At 39.1% G+C, this 18,755-nt stretch overlaps 1 protein-coding gene across 14 annotated transcripts in view; it reads right to left on the bottom strand.

The window, feature by feature from the left end:
* Positions 1–18,755, bottom strand: part of BTBD7 (BTB domain containing 7) — a 109,466-nt gene that overhangs the window by 86,252 nt on the left and 4,459 nt on the right. The window lies entirely within an intron of this gene.

An 18,755-nucleotide genomic window follows, 5' to 3' on the forward strand; every position in this document is an offset into this window, starting at 1 on the left:
AGAGGGAGGCAGGCTCCATGCAGGTGAGACTCGATCCCGGGTCCTTTATTATTTTATCCATTTCATGTGTGTTTGAAAAATTTAAGGTTGTTTTTTTTTTTTTTTTAAGATTTTATTTATCCATTCATGAGAGACACACAGAGGGAGAGAGAGAGGCAGAGACACAGGCAGAGGGAGGCAGGCTCCATGCAGGTGAGACTCGATCCCGGGTCCCCAGTATCAGGCCCTGGGCGGAAGGTGGAGATAAACCCCTGAGCCACCAGGGCTGCCCAAGTTGTTGTTGTTTCTGACATCCTTCAATGGATGGACTTTATCTCTGTGAATATCGTTGTTTTTCTCTGAACTTCCTTCAGATTTGTTATATCTTTTTTGTGCTCATACCATTCCCTCTTTACTTCCTTAAAAAGTTATTTCTTTCCAATCTGTATTACTCCATTTTACCCCATCACCCCATACATCTCCCCTCCCCCAATCCTTGAAGGTTCTGAGATTGTAGTATTCCCTTGTCCAAAATAGAATTCTCCTCTAGCCAGTAAGGGTCTCTTCAACTGAGCACGTAGGTGTAGGCAGTGGACAAAATACATGGAAAACTGAGAAAATACAAGGGAAATAAGTCCGTCTAGTAGGACCAAACACTCTGGGGATCCCTGGGTGGCTCAGCAGTTTAGTGTCTGCCTTTGGCCCAGGGCGCGATGGGGCTCCTGGAATGGAGCCTGCTTCTTCCTCCTCCTGTGTCTCTGCAAAAAACAAACAAACAAAAAAACCCAAAAAACCCCTGGATGCCACTTCCTATTAGCCACACTTTTATACTCATCATAAATGCATAATGGAACCTTATTTAAATTCAAGCCACCTATTGTCATTTTCCTGTTTTGCAAACAAAACAAAACCCATACCACTTTATTCCAACCTTTATCAAAAAATGTAAAAAGTGTTAAAAATGTGTAATCCTGAGCTTCAGATGCTGACCTCTAAATTCATAGCAAATGGGGAGAGAGGATCAGGATAGAATTTCAGAGTTCCTTCTACTCCAGTAAAAAAGAGAAGCCCCAGGCATGGTATAAGATTAGTAGAACACCAGGGTCCTATAGAGAATGAGACCTTCTTCTCTTCTGAGCTCAATCCCACCACCTCCCACCCTTCTCTTCAATGGAGAAGACTCATTTAAAATTACTGAAACTTGCATAGAAATCTGGTCCGTGGCATATGTGACAGGCAGCTAGCTGACCAAAGAGGCCTATGCCCTTGCTTCTTGGCAGGCAAAATGGGGGACAACTCAGCTTCCACCTCCTTACTACCCTCTTATTTGCTCTCTTCCTCAGAAACGTCATTGCTTACAGCAATAACCTGGTGCTACTGCATGAACTACATGGGACCAAAATTGGACTTCAGGCAGAAGGTTATAGGTGGTTGGAGCTGGAAGTCCACCCAACTGAGCATGAGTTGGCAGGACAACTTGAGGTTGGTCACAGGGACTGCAATCTTCTGGTGGTCATGATTCTGGGCCATGACTTCTATCACATCACACTTATCTTTGGCCCCTTCCGTGAGGCAAAGCATGGTCAAAGCCAGCACATGCCCCGTGTTACCCTCTTCATCACCAAAGAAACAATGGAGCGGGGACCTGCAGACCCTTGACATACGTGGCCTGGCTGGGTTGTCCTGACTTAAGAATGCTAAGGGGGGGGGGGGGCATATTGCAAGGTATTTTCTATCAGTTTATCTTTGTCTTAATCAGCTAAATAGTGCACTAACTGAAAGAGTTGTTACATGCAAACTAAAAATTCCATTGTCCATACCCTTCTTGATAATTCATTAAAATGTTAAATAAGATCAGTGCCCATCATTGACACTTTTTCACTTATTCCTGACCCTCCTTATTTGACTTTGGTTCTGTTTCCTAGACAAAAATTTAAAAACAATTAACAAAACCAACAACGATAGAAATCTAAAATTCCAGGATAATATCAGTTTTCTAAAAGCCTTTGATGTGGGAATCTATCAAAGGCTTTTTGTTTTTGTTTCTAAGGGATGGGGGGAAAAGAGAGAGAGAGAGAGAAAGAAAATGAATCTCAAGCAAGCTCTACACCCAGCATAGAGCAGAGGCAAGGGCTGGATCTCACCATCCTGAGATCATGATCTGAGGAGAAATTGAGAGTCAGATGCTTACCTGACTGAGCCACACAGGCACCCCTATCAGAGGCTTTTTGAAACACCAAGTAAGGTCTGCTGGTTCTACCTTGTCCTTCTGTCCATCTATACATTCAGAGAACTCTAGTAGACTAGTTGGGTATGATTCACCTTCACAGAACCCAAGCATAAGAGTACCATGATTTTTTTCCACTTTAATTCATCCACCTTTTAGTTTCTTATTATACCACTTAGCTACACTCTCAAGATGCTTAATTAACTCATTTTATACATCCTTCAGAATTTGTATGTGTCTAATTTTAGTTCCAATACATTTTTTTAAAACCTCCAATACCATGTGCAAGAACAGTGTCCATGCCCGGGCTAAAAAGTAAATGATTATTTGCCTTTGAGGAGTTTAAGAGTCTGAGTAGGAAGACAGACTGGGGGAAAAAGAAAGGCTAATACTAAGATAATATTCAGTAGTGGTTAACAGAATGGGTGCTAGAAACATGCAGATTTGGGTGGACATCTGACACAAACCAGGCCAATCAAAATCATTTCTGGAAATTTCTGCCAGACTATCCTAGAATATGTTTCCTCTTAATCTATTTCTCTGGGATTATGACTTTAGAGGACAATGTAGATTTTCTTCTTCAGCTCTGAGGAGAAAGTCAAGAGCAGTAGGAATGAAGACCACAAGAAGAAACAGCTTACTAGAGGGGAAGCCATGACATCATGTGAACTCTCCGGCATGGCTGTGCCCTACACCAATCCACCTCCGATTTTCTCATGTTTATGAGCCATTTAGTTACCCTTACTTCCTCCTTTTTAAAATCTTAAAATGGTTGGGAGTGGGTAAAAATAGTGGGATTCTGTCACTTGGCATCAAGAGTCCTGAATTTGTGTTCTGTTCCTCCTTCTGCTCCCTCCATCAACAAATGGTACCCCATCCACCTGGACACCTGTGCTGAAAACCTGAGTCATTCCTTGCATTAACTGTGTATTCTGTTTTCTGCTATTCCATTCTGTTCCATACTTTTTCTACCATACATAACAATTCACTGAAGCCCCTCCTAAGGCTTCTTTCTGGAATACAGTATGGAAGCTGTTTTCTGTTTGCTTGTTTTTTCAGATGGAGAAAGAGAGTGAACAAATGAGGGAAGGGACAAAGGAAAAGGGAGACAGAGAATCCTAACCAGGCTCCATGCTCTCATTGTGGAGCCAACATGGGGTTCAATCTCATAACCCTAAGATCACAACCTAAGTTGAAATCAAGAGTTGGATGCTTAACTGACTCAGCCGCTATCCAGGCACCTGAGGAATCTGAGTTTTTGAAATCATGATAAAAAGGAAAATTCTACTTCTTCTTATAGTTTGCTTATAATGATTTTGTTTGCAAGGGTTTTTATGAATCTCCTGGAGTCTAAAATATTAAGTGAAATAAAAACACACGTGTCAAAGTGCCCAGGAGAGTGACTGGTACCTTGAAAGTTGTAAAAGATTTCTTCCCTATCCTAGGAGGAAAGAAACATTCTTATCACCAGAGACAGAAAGTTCAAAGAGTAAAAGATTGGGGGAACTGTATACAAACAAATCTTGTTCAACTAAACCTTATCTTTCTAGTCATTTTATAATTAACTGCTCTAACTCAAGATACTTTGTCTTGTCCTATTTTCTCTATTTACTACTCGTTGTCCAGGTTAGTATGTGGGTGTTTGGCTCCAACCGCTTCTTTGGGTCTTCACATTCCTAAATCAGCTCCCATGTACATGTTTCATGTACATGAAAACTTTCTCTTGTTGATCTGTTTATTTGATTTAATTCTTAGTCCCAGCCAGAGATCCTAAGGAGGTAGAGGTAAAGTTTTGCCTACCCTACACATGAATGCAACTACACTTAAATATGAACTTCAGTTCAACAAAATACACAATAAGGAGAGTGAAAAGACAAACCATCCAACAGGAAAAGAGATTTGCACTACATAAAAACAAAAAGGCTTATATCCAAAATATATAAAGAATTCCTCCAATTCAGTAAGAAAAAGGCATCCCAATAATAATAATTTTAAAAAGGACCAATAATTGGAACAAATGGTTATAGGAGACTGGTAAGATGATGGAAGAGTAGGGGCCCTCAATTCATCTGGTCCCACAGCCTTACCTAGATATCTTTCAAAACATCCTGAACACCTACAAATTCAACCTAAGATGTAAAGAGAGAACAGCTGAAATGCTACAGAGAGAAAAGTTTTTACTTCTAACAAGGTAGGAAGGTGAAAAAATTTTAAAAGAAATAAAGTGGGGGAGGGGAACCATGACTAGCAGGGCTAAAGTGGAATGGCAAAAGCCTCCAGGTCATGGAAACTCAGCCCTGGACAAGCGGTAACTTTAAAAATCCGTGCTTTGTCTGTGCCTCTCTCTGTGTCTCTCATGAATAAATAAATAAATCTAAAAAAAAAGGGGGGGGGGATGCCTGGGTGGCTTAGCGGTTGAGCATCTGCCTTTGGCTCAGGGCATGATCCCATAGTCCTGGGATTGAGTCCTGCATCAGGCTCCCTGTGAAGAGCCTGCTTCTCCCTCTGTCTATGTCTCTGCCTCACTCTGTGTCTCTCACGAATAAATAAATAAATTTTAAAAATACTCACCTGAGTTTTCCCTGATGGAAAAGTGCTTATCAGGGAAATCGGGCAGAATCACAAGAGGGGCCGTGAAGCATGAAGATTCCCAGAGACAGTATAAGACTGGAGCGCCGGGGAAAAAGTTCACTGCAAACCACGGACCGATCTCGGTAAAGAGCTGGAGCGCCACAGCCCTCCAGGACATTTGGGAGAAGCCTGCTGGTTACACAGGCCAGCCCCAAAGCTACCTTTACCCTAGAGCCCGGCGATGGACACAGTAGTCACCAGGAGCACAGGTCCAGCGGCACAGGGCCCTGGATCTGAAGGCGCTGAAGCGGACAAAGCCAGCTGTCTTCCGTTCCCCCTGGGACAGGTGGAAGCAGGGAGGGCACAGGAAAGCAAAAACTCTCCTGCTGCTGGGCGCCTGACAAGCTGTGCAGATCAGAGCACCCACACCTGCCCCCAGGAGCATCTAGGTCAGTGTAGACTGGGAGACTGTGGTTAGTTACTCGAGGGGAGCTCAAATCCAGAGCTACTGCCTATTTTTGTTTTTTCTCTTTGTTTCACCTTGCTCCTGGGAGGGGCAGAGACTCTAGGGAACAAAGGTTTCAAAGGATAAACAGTTCATACTGAGCCCAGCACCTGGCAATGGGTGGGGCATCTCTGCCCAGGCACAGACACCTGAGAATCAGTGCAGCAGACCCTACTCCCAGAAGAACTGCTCGAAGAACAAGGGAAAAAAAAGTTTACTGAACAAGCAGCAGTGGATAGCACCAGGACTGAGGGAAAATAGTATCTAGAACTGGAGGGTCTTTTTAACGACTCATTTTATATCAGGCTAAAAATGTCCAATATATTTTCTCATTTTCTACCTTAACTACAATATTTTACCAACTCTTCGTTTTTAAGTTTTTTCCCTTTTTGACTTTCATATTTCCACAATTACATGTCTTAGATATATAGATGTATTTTTCACTTCTGGATTCCCTTCAACATATTTGGTTTAATTTTGGTGGATATATGAGATATGGATTTTTGTTTTTTGTATTTTCTGTCTTGTTTTGTCTTACAATGATGGAAGTTAGTACCTTCTAACACATAACTGAAATACACCCAGAACCAAGCACCGTTCATTCATTCTGTGTTGGTTCATTCTGTGAGACTATATTCTCTCTTCCTTCCTATTTTGCCCCCATCTTTTATCTGGTTTATGTTTTTGTGGTCGATGTTGAGTCTTTATATAAGTATTGCTGGTTTATATAAATTTGGGATTGAGCATCTTCTAACGTATAGAACAAAATACCCTCAGAACCAGGAGAATCGTCCTCTAAGTTCCCTCAGAGGGAGACTACATTCTCTCTCCACTACCACTTCCTCACCACCATCATCCCTACCTTTTTTCTTTTCTTTTCTTCTTTGTTTTTGGTTTCTGGTTTTTTATTTTTATTACTTTGTTTTAAAATTTGTTTTACACTTTTGTGGTCCTTCTGTTTGATTTTGTTCTGTTCTGTTCTTTTTTTTTTTTTTTTTTCTGGCCTCTTTGGAATCATCCAGGGTATATTTCACTTAGGTCTTGGTTGATATTTTTTAATCGGTTCACTCATATAGCCACTCTGCACTAGACAAAATGACTAGAAGGAAGAATTCACCACAAAAGAAAGAACCAGAAGCAATACTCTCTGCCACAGAGTTACAGAATGTGGATTTAAGTACAATGAGAAATTCAATTCAGCAGCACACTTATAAAGTTACTGTTGGCTTTGGAAAAAAAGTGTGAAGTACTCTAGAGACTTTGTTACTGCAGAATTGAGATCTAACCAGGCCAAAATTAAAAATACTTTAACTGAGATGCAATCCAAACTGGATGCTCTAACTGCTAGGGTTAATGAGGTGGAAGAGAGAGTGACTGACATAGAAGACAAGTTGATGGAAAGGAAGGAAGCTGAAAAAAAAATGAGAAAAACAATTAAGAACCCAGGAGGAGGGATCCCTGGGTGGCACAGCGGTTTGGCGCCTGCCTTTGGCCCAGGGTGCGATCCTGGAGACCCGGGATCGAATCCCACATCGGGCTCCCGGTGCATGGAGCCTACTTCTCCCTCTGCCTATGTCTCTGCCTCTCTCTCTCTCTCTCTCTCTCTCTGTGTGTGTGTGACTATCATAAAGAAAGAAAGAAAGAAAGAAAGAAAGAAAGAAAGAAAGAAAGAAAGAAAGAAAGAACACAGGAGGAAAGGCTTAGGGAAATAAATGATAGCTTGAGAAGGAAGAATATATGTCTAGTTGGGATTCCAGAAAAGGCTGAGAGAGAGAGAGAGAGAGAGAGAGAGGACCACAAAATATATTTGAACAACTCATAGCTGAGAACTTCCCTAATCTGTGTAAGGAAACAGGCATATTTTCAGACCACAGTGCTTTGAAGCTAGAACTCAATCACAAGAAGAAATTTGGAAGAAACTCAAACACATGGAGGTTAAAGGTCATCCTACTAAAAGATAAATGGGTCATCAGGAAAACAGAGAAGAATTTTAAAAATTCATGGAAACTAATGAAAATGAAGATACAACCATTCAAAATCTTTGGGATACAGCAAAAGCAGCCCTAAGAGGGAAATACATCGCAATCCAAGCCTCCCTCAAAAACTTGGAAAAACTCAAATACACAAGCTAAACTCTCACCTAAAGGAACTGGAGAAAGAACAGCAAATAAAGCCTACACCAAGCAGAAGAAGAGACATAATAAACATTCGAGCAGAACTCAATGAAATAGAGACCAGAAGAAATGTAGAACAGATCAAGAAAACCAGGAGTTTGTTCTTTGAAAGAATGAATAAGATAGATAAACCACTAGCTAGACTTATTAAAAAGAAAAAAGACTCAATAAAATTATGAATGAAAGAGGAGAGATCACAACCAATACCAAGAAACACAAACAATTTTAAAAACCTATTATGAGCAACTATATGCCAACAAATTAGGCAATCTAGAAGAAATGGATGCATTTCTGGAAATCCACAAATGACCAAAACTGGAACAGGAAGACATAGAAAACCTGAACAGGCCAATAACCAGCAAGGAAGTTGAAGCAGTCATCAAAAACCTCCCAAGGCCCAGGGCCAGATGGCTTCCCAGGGGAATTCTATCAAACGTTGAAAGAAGAAATAATACCTATTCTACTAAAGCTGTTTCAAAGGATAGAAAGGGAGGGATACTTCCAAACTCGTTTTATTACCTTGATTCCAAAACAGACAAAGACCTCACCAAAAAGAATTATAGACCAATATCCCTGATGAAGATGGATGCAAAAATTCTCACCAAGATACTAGTCAACGGGATCCAACAATACATTAAGAGGATTATTCAGCATGACCAAGCAGGATTTATATCTGGGATGCAAGGGTGGTTCAACACTCATAAAACAACCAGTGATAGATCACATCAATAAGAGAAAAAACAAGAACCATATGATCCTCTCAATAGATGCAGAGAAAGTATTTGACAAAATACATCATCCATTCCTGATTAAAACTCTTCAAAGTACAGGGATAGAGGGAACATTCCTCAATATTTTAAAAGCCATTTATGAAAAGTCCATAGTGAATATCATTCTCAGTGGGGAAAAACTGAGAGCCTTTCCCCTAAGATCAGGAACGTGACAGGGACGTCCACTCTCACCACTGTTATTCAACATAGTACTAGAAGTCCTAGCCTCAGCAATCAGACAACAAAAAGAAATAAAAGACATTCAAATTGGCAAACAAGAAGTCAAACTCTCCACCTTTGCAGATGGTATGATACTGTATATAGAAAACTCAAAAGACTCCACCCCAAGAATGCTGAACTCATACAGCAATTTGGCAATGTCGCAGGATACAAATCAATGCACGGAAATCAGTAGCATTTCTATACACTAACAATGAGACTGAAGAAAGAGAAATTAAGGAGTCAATCCTATTTACAACTGCACCCAAAACCATAAGATACCTAAGAATAAACCTAACCAAAGAGTAAAGGATCTATACCCTAAAAACTACAGAACACTTCTGAAAGAAATTGAGGAAGACATAAAGAGATGGAAAAACATTTCATGCTCATGGATTGGAAGAATTAATATTGTGAAAATGTCTATGCTACCCAGGGCAATGTACATGTTCAATGCAATCCCTATCAAAATACCATGGACATCCTTCACAGAGTTGGAACAAATAAGATTTGTATGATTCTATACAAATCTGAATAGCCGGAGGAATATTGAAAAAGAAAACCAATGCCAGTGGCATCACAATGCTGGAATTCAAGCTTGTATTACAAAGCTGTGATCATCAAGACAGTATGGTACTGGCACAAAAATAGACACATAGATCAATGGAACAGAATAGAAAGCCCAGAAATGGGTACTCAACTCTATGGCCAACTAATATTTGACAAAGCAGGAAAGAATATCCACTGGAAAAAGGACAGTATCTTCAATAAATTGTGTTGGGAAAATTGACTGTCACATGCAGAAGAATGAAACTGGAGCATTCTCTTACACCATACACAAAGATAAACTCAAAATGGTTGAAAGATCTAAATGTGAGACAAGAATCCATCAAAATCCTAGAGGAAAACACAGGCAACAACCTTTTTGAACTTGGCCACAGCAACTTCTTGCAAGATACATCTATGAAGGCAAGGGAAACAAAAGCAAAAATGAACTATTGTGACTTAATAAGATAAAAAGCTTCTGTACAGCAAAGGAAACAGTCAACAAAACTAAAAGACAATGTACAGAATGGGAGAAGGTATTTGCAAATGACATATCAGGTAAAGGGCTATTATCCAAGATCTATATAGATCTAAAATTCTTTTTAGAAAAAGAAAAAAAAATTGGCTTGTTCTATGGCTCAGAAATTCTAACATTAGGTATATAGAGAAACTAAGCCCATGTACACAAGAGATATAATAGGAAGGTTCATAGCAGCATTGCTTATATGAGTCAAAAACTGATAGCAATTTAAATATCTATAAATAAGAGCAAGGATAAAAATGTAGTATATTCATGCATTACATGAAATTAAGCTATAAAAAAACAGATGAATCTTAAAAACATGATGTTAAGCCAAAGAAGCAAGATACAGAGGTGATCATACAAGATAATGCCATGTGTTTTTTTTTTTTTGCCATGTTTGTATTATTGTGTTCCATCCTAAGATATGCTTTTTTATTGTTTGTTTTTTACATTTTTTAATGTAAAAAAATAAAATTGATGACCTCTTAGCATTTAGGTCCTGATTTGGTTAAGGTATTTTCCTTTTTCTGAGTGAGATATTAAATAATAGCATCTTAAATTCTATAAAATTAAAAAAAAAAAAAAAGCAAAGCTTGGGGCACCTGGCTGGCTCATTTGGAAGAGTGGGTGATTCTTGACCTTGGGGTTGTGAATTCAAATCCCATGTTGGGTAAAGATTACTTAAATAAATCTAAAAATTTTTAAAATAAAACTTAGCATTGTGTTTAAAAAAGAACAGGTGAAGCTAAACCATTTGGTTTATAGATTATATAAACCCTAAATTATATGGAAAAGCAAGGATGAGTAATGGTAACAAAATCTCAAGTATTGAAGATGCCATGGAATATTCTGAAGGTCTAATTAGCAAGGTTGAGGCCAATCCTTAATCCTTTGGAAGGATATCTTTCCCTCACAAAACCTAGAGATGGAATTCACCTCAGTTTACTCAGCATCCTACCTCTAGGTGCATTCTCACACATTGTCATAATCTTACATCCATTTCCCACCTTCCTTTTTCTTCATAACTCCTCATTTTTCCCAATCAAGAGTTCTGAGTGGGATCAATCCCATGTTTTATACCTGGTTTCCTGATTTGAAATTTTCAGCAAAAACTATTCCCATGACTTTAAAGATCAGGTCAGAGGAGGATAATGTAACCCCATCAAGAACCAGGATGTGGTGAAACATTTGCTAGGGCTTCTGGAAGAGAAAATCTCTTCTTCCACAGGAGACGCTGGAAGAGTCTTCCCCTCTTCCATTGAATATGACTGAAAAACGGTGTGGCCCCAGGAGCTCTTTGCAACCATCTTGCTACCAAGGGAAGTCTGTCTAAGATAATAAGAAAAACTGACATCATTAGAGATACTTAAAATCAGGCTTTACCTGAAACTAGTCCTACTTTTGGCCTTTGAGACTATCTGAGCCTAATTTTATTATTAGGTTTTCTGTAACATTCATTCAAAGTAATCTTGACTGATATATATATAATAATAGTTCTCTTAGAATGCTAAGATAGAGATGATGTTCATTTCATCTCTATCTTAGCATTCTAAGAGAACTATTATTATACCAACTTTGTCTGAGACTTTGCAACTAGCAAATTATAATGCTCAGGACTGACCTTCGGTCTTTTGGCTTCAACAGCCAAGGTCTTTCCACTCTAGCATAACAGAAATCCATTGAGAATTTTTGGGTATGGTTAGGAGAGGAAAAGGAATGTCAAATTTAAAAACAAAAAGGTGATAGAAAAAAATTTAAAAAGTTTTCATCACATGTAATTTTTTGCCAAAAAAATAGAGTAGTTCTTTCTCAGGGTTTTTTGTAATAATGGATAGAGGCTTTTGTTGGCTCTCTCATTAGGGCTGTGCTGGCAATTCAAAAGTATGTTACTGATGCTACCAATTGCATAACTCTGTTTTCCCCACCTTTGTGACTCTTCTGCTTTTGTTGCTTGCTTATTTGAGTTTCTCTGTCTTTGAGGTCATGCAATGGTAAAGACAGACACAAATAGACCCAGAGGGATGCACTGCATTCTGCAAAGACCTTTGGTCCTTGAAAGCAATTAAATGTATTCTTCTAGAAAGAGAGAAGTCAAGATGTTTGGACCTGAGGTAGTGCAGTCTTAATTCATTATACAATTTTTTAGAACCTTAACACCCGTTTGTTTAGAGCATGAACATTTATAAAAATCACATTAAAAAGAAATCAGTGGGCGAGTGTGTCTTTCTTATTCATTATATACATAGAGCTCAAAAAAAAAAAAAACTGATCTCTAGGCGACAGCTCTAATTAGGTCCTTTTATACAACTGCAGCAGGAAGGTCCCATGTTGTATAGGTCGCTGAGAATATATTGAATCCAGGGCCCACTAAGCCCTTTATTGAAAATTGTAGAGGTTTGAGTTAACAGTGCTAGTCTTTTGTGACTTGGAAAAATTAAACTAAGGAAGGTTGCTTGAACCTATAATTTGAGAAGCTAAAAGTGCCACCTCCTGGGGTAGGGGTAGGCGGCAGGGAGCTTAATTGTGTTGTGGCTGAATTTGGAGTCAGATTTACCGACACTGTCAAAGTAATTTAAAGTTTTGTCACAGAGGAAGACCTAAAATGTTTGATTCTCACATCAACAGCATTCTAGTCTAAACTTTTTAAGATTGGGATTAGTTCAGCCAGGGTTGTCTCTTATGGAGCTTGTTCTTCGCTTCTTTCAGCATTGTTTGTCACTTTTTTTTAATTAAAAAAGAGCAAAAAGGGGCGCCTGAGTGGCTCAGTGGTTAAACATCTGCCTTCAGCTCAGGTCGTGATCCTGAGGTCCTGGGATCAAGTCTCACATCAGGCTCCCTAGAGGGAGCCTACTTCTCCCTCTGCCTATGTCTCTGCCTCTCTCTGTGTGTCTCTCATGAATAAATAAAATCTTTTTTTTTTTTTTTGAGAAAAAAAAAGAGGGAACAACCTGGAGAAAAAGACTTGATTAATATAGTCCATTAAGACTCTCTTGGTTGCAAGTGATAGAAATCCAGCTCCTACTAGTTTAAGCCCGAAGTGGGATTCCTATAAAGAAAATAAAGAGTGGCCCAAAACATGAGGACGAGACACTCCTCCTGGCTTTAAGAACAGTAAGAACCAGGGATTTGAATATGGTCTGAATGTTCCTTCTGTCCCTTATCTCTGCTTCTTTCAGTGGCCTGCCTTCATTATTAACTCACCATGAAAGGGCTTTCTCCACAGGTAGGAAAAAACCCAAACAAATAGCACATGGCTCCTAAATTAAACCATGCATTGCATAAAGCAGTCTGAGTTCTAGCCTGCTGGTCCCAAGCATAACATCCTTGGAGAAGGGCTCTTTGGCCTGGTCTTTGTCAGGAACCCAGCTTTAAGCTAATCAACCAAGGCCAGGAAATGGGGCAAGGCTATACTAAATCAGGTCTTTGGGATTCATTATGTAACCTAGTGTTTAAACTATATCTGGGGATTTAGGAGTCCCCCATACTTTTATGGGGGTCTTACAATGTCAAAATTATTTTCATTAAAAACAAATAAAAAATTACTTTTTAAATAATACTAAGATATTTGACTTTTTCACTCATTCTCTGAAGAGTATGCAGTGGAATTTTCCAGATGCTGCATGATATAGGCTATCAGAATAGATTGAATGCAAAAGCAGATGTGAGAAATCAGGTGGACTCATCTTCTGTTAAGTTGGACATTAAAGAGATTTTAGAAATTAAAAATATGCTATGCTTCTCACTATTGCCAATGCAAAATGAACTAGCCTTTTATAATTTCTTTTAAAAAAGGAAGAGGGTTTTATTGAAACCCAAGTGAGGATAGCTGCCTAGGATACATAATCTTCACACGTAAGAGAGAGCTCCAGAGGGATGCCTGGGTGGCTCAGCGGTTGAGCTTCTGCCTTTGACTCAGGACCTGATTCCGGGGTCCTGGGATCTAGTCCTGCATTGAGGTCCCCACAAGGAGCCTGCTTCTACCTCGCCTATGTTTCTGCCTCTCTCTCTCTGTGTCTCTCATGAATAAATAAAATCTTGAGAGAGAGAGAGAGAGAGATGGAGAGAGAATGATCCAGAGAAGGAATGTTTAATACAGGGTTATATATGTTTTTTGTTACATCAAGAGTTACAAGTCATCAGGATGAAGGACATTCCAGAAAATTATAAACTTTATCTTATGCTTTTAGTTTGTGCAAGGTTACAGGCTCTGAGAGTATGGGAATGGAACTTAGGGAGATTTTTACTCTTATCTTTAGTTTGAAATGTTTCTTTTAGGTTATTTGCTAACAAAGCAGATGTACAGTGTGTGCTTGGGCAGAAATAGAGCTCATGCTTTGAAGTCATTCTGACCCTGGTAAAAGTTAAAGTATAGCTTCCCTGGGGTCCCAGGAGCAGCGCCCACAAAATGCAAAAAGTTGAAAATGTTCCTTTACACTATTAAAAAAATTGCATTTCATAAAATGTTAGTTATATTACTATGTGATGGGTTTGTTACTGTTATTTTTTTTTTAGATTTTATTTTATTTTATTTTATTTTATTTTATTTTATTTTATTTATTTATGATAGTCACGGAGAGAGAGAGAGAGAGGCAGAGACACAGGCAGAGGGAGAAGCAGGCTCCATGCACCAGGAGCCTGACGTGGGATTCGATCCCAGGTCTCCAGGACTGCGCCCTGGGCCAAAGGCAGGCGCCAAACCGCTGCGCCACCCAGGGATCCCCTTTTAGATTTTATTTTTAAGTAATCTCTACACCCAGTGTGGTCTTAAACTTACAACACTGAAGTCAAGAGTCCCATGCTCTACCAACTAAGCCAGCCAGGTAGGCACCCTGTTACTGTTATTTTTAAGTGATTATTTAAACATTTCTTAATTTTTATTTCTAGTATGGTAAATATTAAAAGTTATAACCTACATAAATGAAAGCTCTTTAGAATAATTTTTAAGGTAATAATTTTTGAGGTAATCCTGAGCTCAGTAAGTTTGTGAATCATGAATGTATCCATGGAAACTTTAAGCCTCAATTTCTTTATCTGTAAATGGGGGTAATAACAATGCTTATCTCATAGGGATATTGGAGGATGAAAACAGTTAATTATAAAGTACTTAGAGCAGTGTTGTAGGAGGGTTAAATCATAATAATAATAGCCTCCACCACCTTGTGGGTGGGAGAGAGGCAGTTTTCAGAAGAGAGAGGCTCACAGACTATGTGAAATGTCAACAACATTGGAATCAAAATATAACCATTCAGAGAAATCATACAAAAGTATCAAGGATCCTGTGTTAAGGCACTACACAAAAAGAAGTGCAAGGGTGGAAATTTTCTCATTACTTGGGTTCTATATCTTGATTCAGTAATTTGAGTTTCTCTGACAATGATGTGATAGCTAAAGCTAAGTGTCAGGGTTCCAACTTTCCCCATGTGGCTTCCCTTTACATCTCCTTTGAGTATTTGCTGTCCCTAACCCTCAATTGGCCCTCCCTGTTAGTGATACACAGATTGAGTATGATGCACACTTGTAGGTGACACTCTAGGTGCCAAAGACAGCGGTTAGTCCTCTTGGCAATCCTGAATGGTAAACATAGATTTTTAAAATATTTTATTTATTTATTCATAGACAGAGAGAGAGGCAGAGGGAGAAGCAGGCTCCACGTAGGGAGCCCGACCTGGGACTCGATCCTGGGGCTCCAGGATCACACCCCGGGCTGCAGGCAGCACCAAACCGCTGAGCCACCGGGGCTACTCGAATGGTAAACATATTAACTCAATTTCACAAAGGAGGAATCAGAGGCTGAGAAGGAATGTGAGTGGCTCAATGTGATACAATTAAAAAGGAACAGGGCCAGGAATTAAACCTGGATTTGTCAGACCATGGAGTCCAACATCTTCCCAGTATCCCATCCCATTTGCTACTAAAGAGAGGGAAATAAATAGTCCTTCTATTTCACAGTTAGAGATGAAAGGCTTAATCACACCTTTCCTCTTTTCTTTTTTTTTAAATTGAGATTTAATTTACATCATTGTATAAAATTAAGGTGTTCAGTGTGTTGATTTGATGCATTTATATACCGCAGTATGATCATCACCATAGCTTTAGCTAACACCTCTGTTGCATTGCATAATGATCGTTTCTTCCTTATGGTGAGACATTTAGTCTTTTAGCAAATTTGAAGTGTGTAATGCAGTGTTGTTGACTATAATCACTGTGTTGTGCATTAGATCTCCAGAACTTACTCATCCTTTAGTCGCAAGCTTGTATCCTTTATCAGCATCTTCCCAATTTCCCTAGCCGCCAGCCCCTGGTAACCCCCATTTTACCCTCTGTTTCTATGAATTCAGCTCTTTTTAGATACCATGTGAGATAGCCTATGTTATCTGTCTTTCTCTGTCTGGCTTATCTCACTAAGCATAATGTTCTCCAGTTCCATCCAGGTAGCTGTGAATAGCAGGATTTCCTTCTTTCTCATGGCTGAATAATAATCCATTGTGTGTGTGTGTGTGTGTGTGTGTGTGTGTGTGTATCACCATCTCTATCCATTCATCCTTTGACAGGCACTTAGGTTGTCCATATTTCCATATTAAATAATGCTTCAATAATTGAGAGTGCAGATACCTCTTCAGATTCCTCTTTTCATTTCATTTGGGTAAATACCCAGAAGTAGGATTGCTGGATCATGTGGTAGTTGTATTTTAATTCCATGGTGGCTAAACCAATTTACATTCCCACCACCAGTGCACAAGGTTCCCTTTCTCCACATCCTCACCAACACTTATTTTCTTTTGTCTTCTCGATGATAGCTATTTTAATGGGTGTGAGGAGCTATCTCATTGTGGGGTTTTTTTTGAGATTTTATTTTTAAGAATACTCAAAATGGGAGTCTAACACCTAGATGGAGTCATGTTTTACCAACTGAGCCAGCCAGGTGCCTCTCATTGTGGTTTTCATTTGCATTTCCCAGTAATTAGTGATGTTCAGCATCTTTTCATGTATCTTCGTCCTTTCTGATATATGCATTTAATGCCAAAAATTTCCCTCTGAGTACTGCTTCAGCTGTATCCCACAAAGTTTGGTGTGTTGCGTTTTAATTTTTATTCAGTTGTAAATATTTTCTAATTTCCCTTGTGGTTTCTTCTTTCACAATGGGTTACTTGGAAGTGTGTTGTTTAATTTTCAAACACTTAAGGATTTTTTTCAGGTACCTTTCTGGTTTTGATTTATAACTTAATTCCATTGTAGTCAAAGAATATACTGTGCCTGAATTCAATCCTCTTAACTTATTGTGACTTGTTTTATGGCATTGAATATGTTCTGTCTTGGAATATATTGTATGTACACTTGAAAAGAAGTGTGTGTTTGAGTATGGTTAAGTGGAGAGTTCTATAAATGTCAATTACTTCAATGTGATGGTGGTGATCACATTGTTTTATCAGCTATTGAGAGAGGATTTTTGAATTCTCTAACTATATTTTATTTACTTATTTGTTTGTTTATTCATTTATTAAAAGCAAACTCTATGTCTAATGTGGGGCTTGAACTCATGACCCCAAGATAAGAGTTGCATGCTCTGTCTACTGAGCCAGCCTGGTACCCCACCAACTATATTTTCAGCTTTGTTTATTTTTCCTTTTGGTTCCTTCAGTTTTTTCTTCAAATATTTTGAAATTTTGTTATTAATGCATACACATTTACATCCTCTTATGAACTGTTCTCCCTTAATCTGTGCTAATATTCCTTGTTCTGATATTTACTTTGTCTAACAGTATAGTCACTCCAGTTTTCTCTAATCACTATTTGCATGAGGGGCTTGATCCCAGGACCCTGGGATCATGACCCAAGCTGAAGGCAGACGCTGAACCAAGCCAGGTGCCCTATATCTTCATCTTTTAGACAATATATAGTTGGGTTTTTTAAAAAATCTAATCTGACAGCCTTTGCTTTTTATAACTTATATTTATTTGTGTTTAATATAAAGGTCTAAACATACATAACTTTTATAGTCATCAACCATGTGGTCCAGGCTCAGATATGTCAGTTGAGACCTAGAATTTGAAAAAAAATCAAAATTTCAAGTTTTCCATTTCAATTTTTCAGATATCCAAAAGGGGACTCATAGACTATAGCAATCCTTCTCAAAATTCTCCTTTTTTCCTTCTGTGTTACAAAGTGTAACTGTTCACACTCCTTTCTTTTCAACTCTTCAGAAGATTGCTCCCAACAGTATCTTCAAAAGAGTGTTTCTGACCCTCTTGGAGGGTGATAGAGGGAAAGAAATTGAGTAGGCAAAGCTAGAGTCCTCTTTGGTCCATAGAAGGAGAGAAACATCTGGGAGCAATTATACATTAATAGACTGCATCGGGTTGTGTTCTCCCGCAGTTAATCTTACGGCTGTAAAGAGATGACCAATGTTTAAATTCCCACCATGCATTCATTCCCTCTTTTCACAATCCAGTATGTCCCTTGCCTATTTAACAGCGTCTGCTGTGTGGGAGAGGGTATAATTCCTCTCAGTATTTAATCCTCCACTCTCTCCAGACAATGTCTTTAGTAAAGAAAGAAAAAGAGCACAGAGGTGTGAGCTTTCATTCATTCAACAAACTTTTACTGGGTACCCACTATGTGTAAAGTGCTTTTTGGAGTGCTTTCTGGTAAGCAAGTCAGACAGAACTCCTGCCATCACAACACTTACCTCCTAGCCAAAGAGATGTACAATGAACAAACAAAATGTGTAAGTTCAAATGGTGCTTACGGGCCATGAAGAAAGTCAAGCAGAGAAGGGGAAAGAGAACAGTTGGGAGTAAGGTTAGGGGTGTTTTTTGCAAGTAGTCCAGGGACTTAATGATTTAAGGTAGCGAGCTGTGAGAATGTGTTGGGGAGATTTTCCAGGGAGGGACCAGCAAGCAAGACAGAAGAAGCTAAATGGATTCAAGAGGCTAGTGCGGATTGGACATGAGCAATAAAGGAGAGAGTGGAGACAGGAAGATGAGGTTAGGGAAGTGGCCAGGTACTTTTATTTTTTTATTTGTTTTAAAGATTTTATTTATTCATGAGAGACACACAGAGAGGGGCAGAGACATAGGCAGAAGAAGAAGCAGGCCCCGTAAGGAGCCTGATGCGGGACTTGATCCCAGGATCCCAAGATCAAAGGCAGATGCCCAAACGCTGAGCCACCTAGGTGTCCCAGCCAGGTACTTTTATATGGGGCCTGAACTGTTCAGGGTAAGATTCTAGAGCAGAGCTGTCC

The sequence above is a fragment of the Canis lupus genome, chromosome 8 (assembly GCF_003254725.2).
Source record: "Canis lupus dingo isolate Sandy chromosome 8, ASM325472v2, whole genome shotgun sequence".
In the NCBI taxonomy this organism is placed as follows: Eukaryota; Metazoa; Chordata; class Mammalia; order Carnivora; family Canidae; genus Canis; species Canis lupus.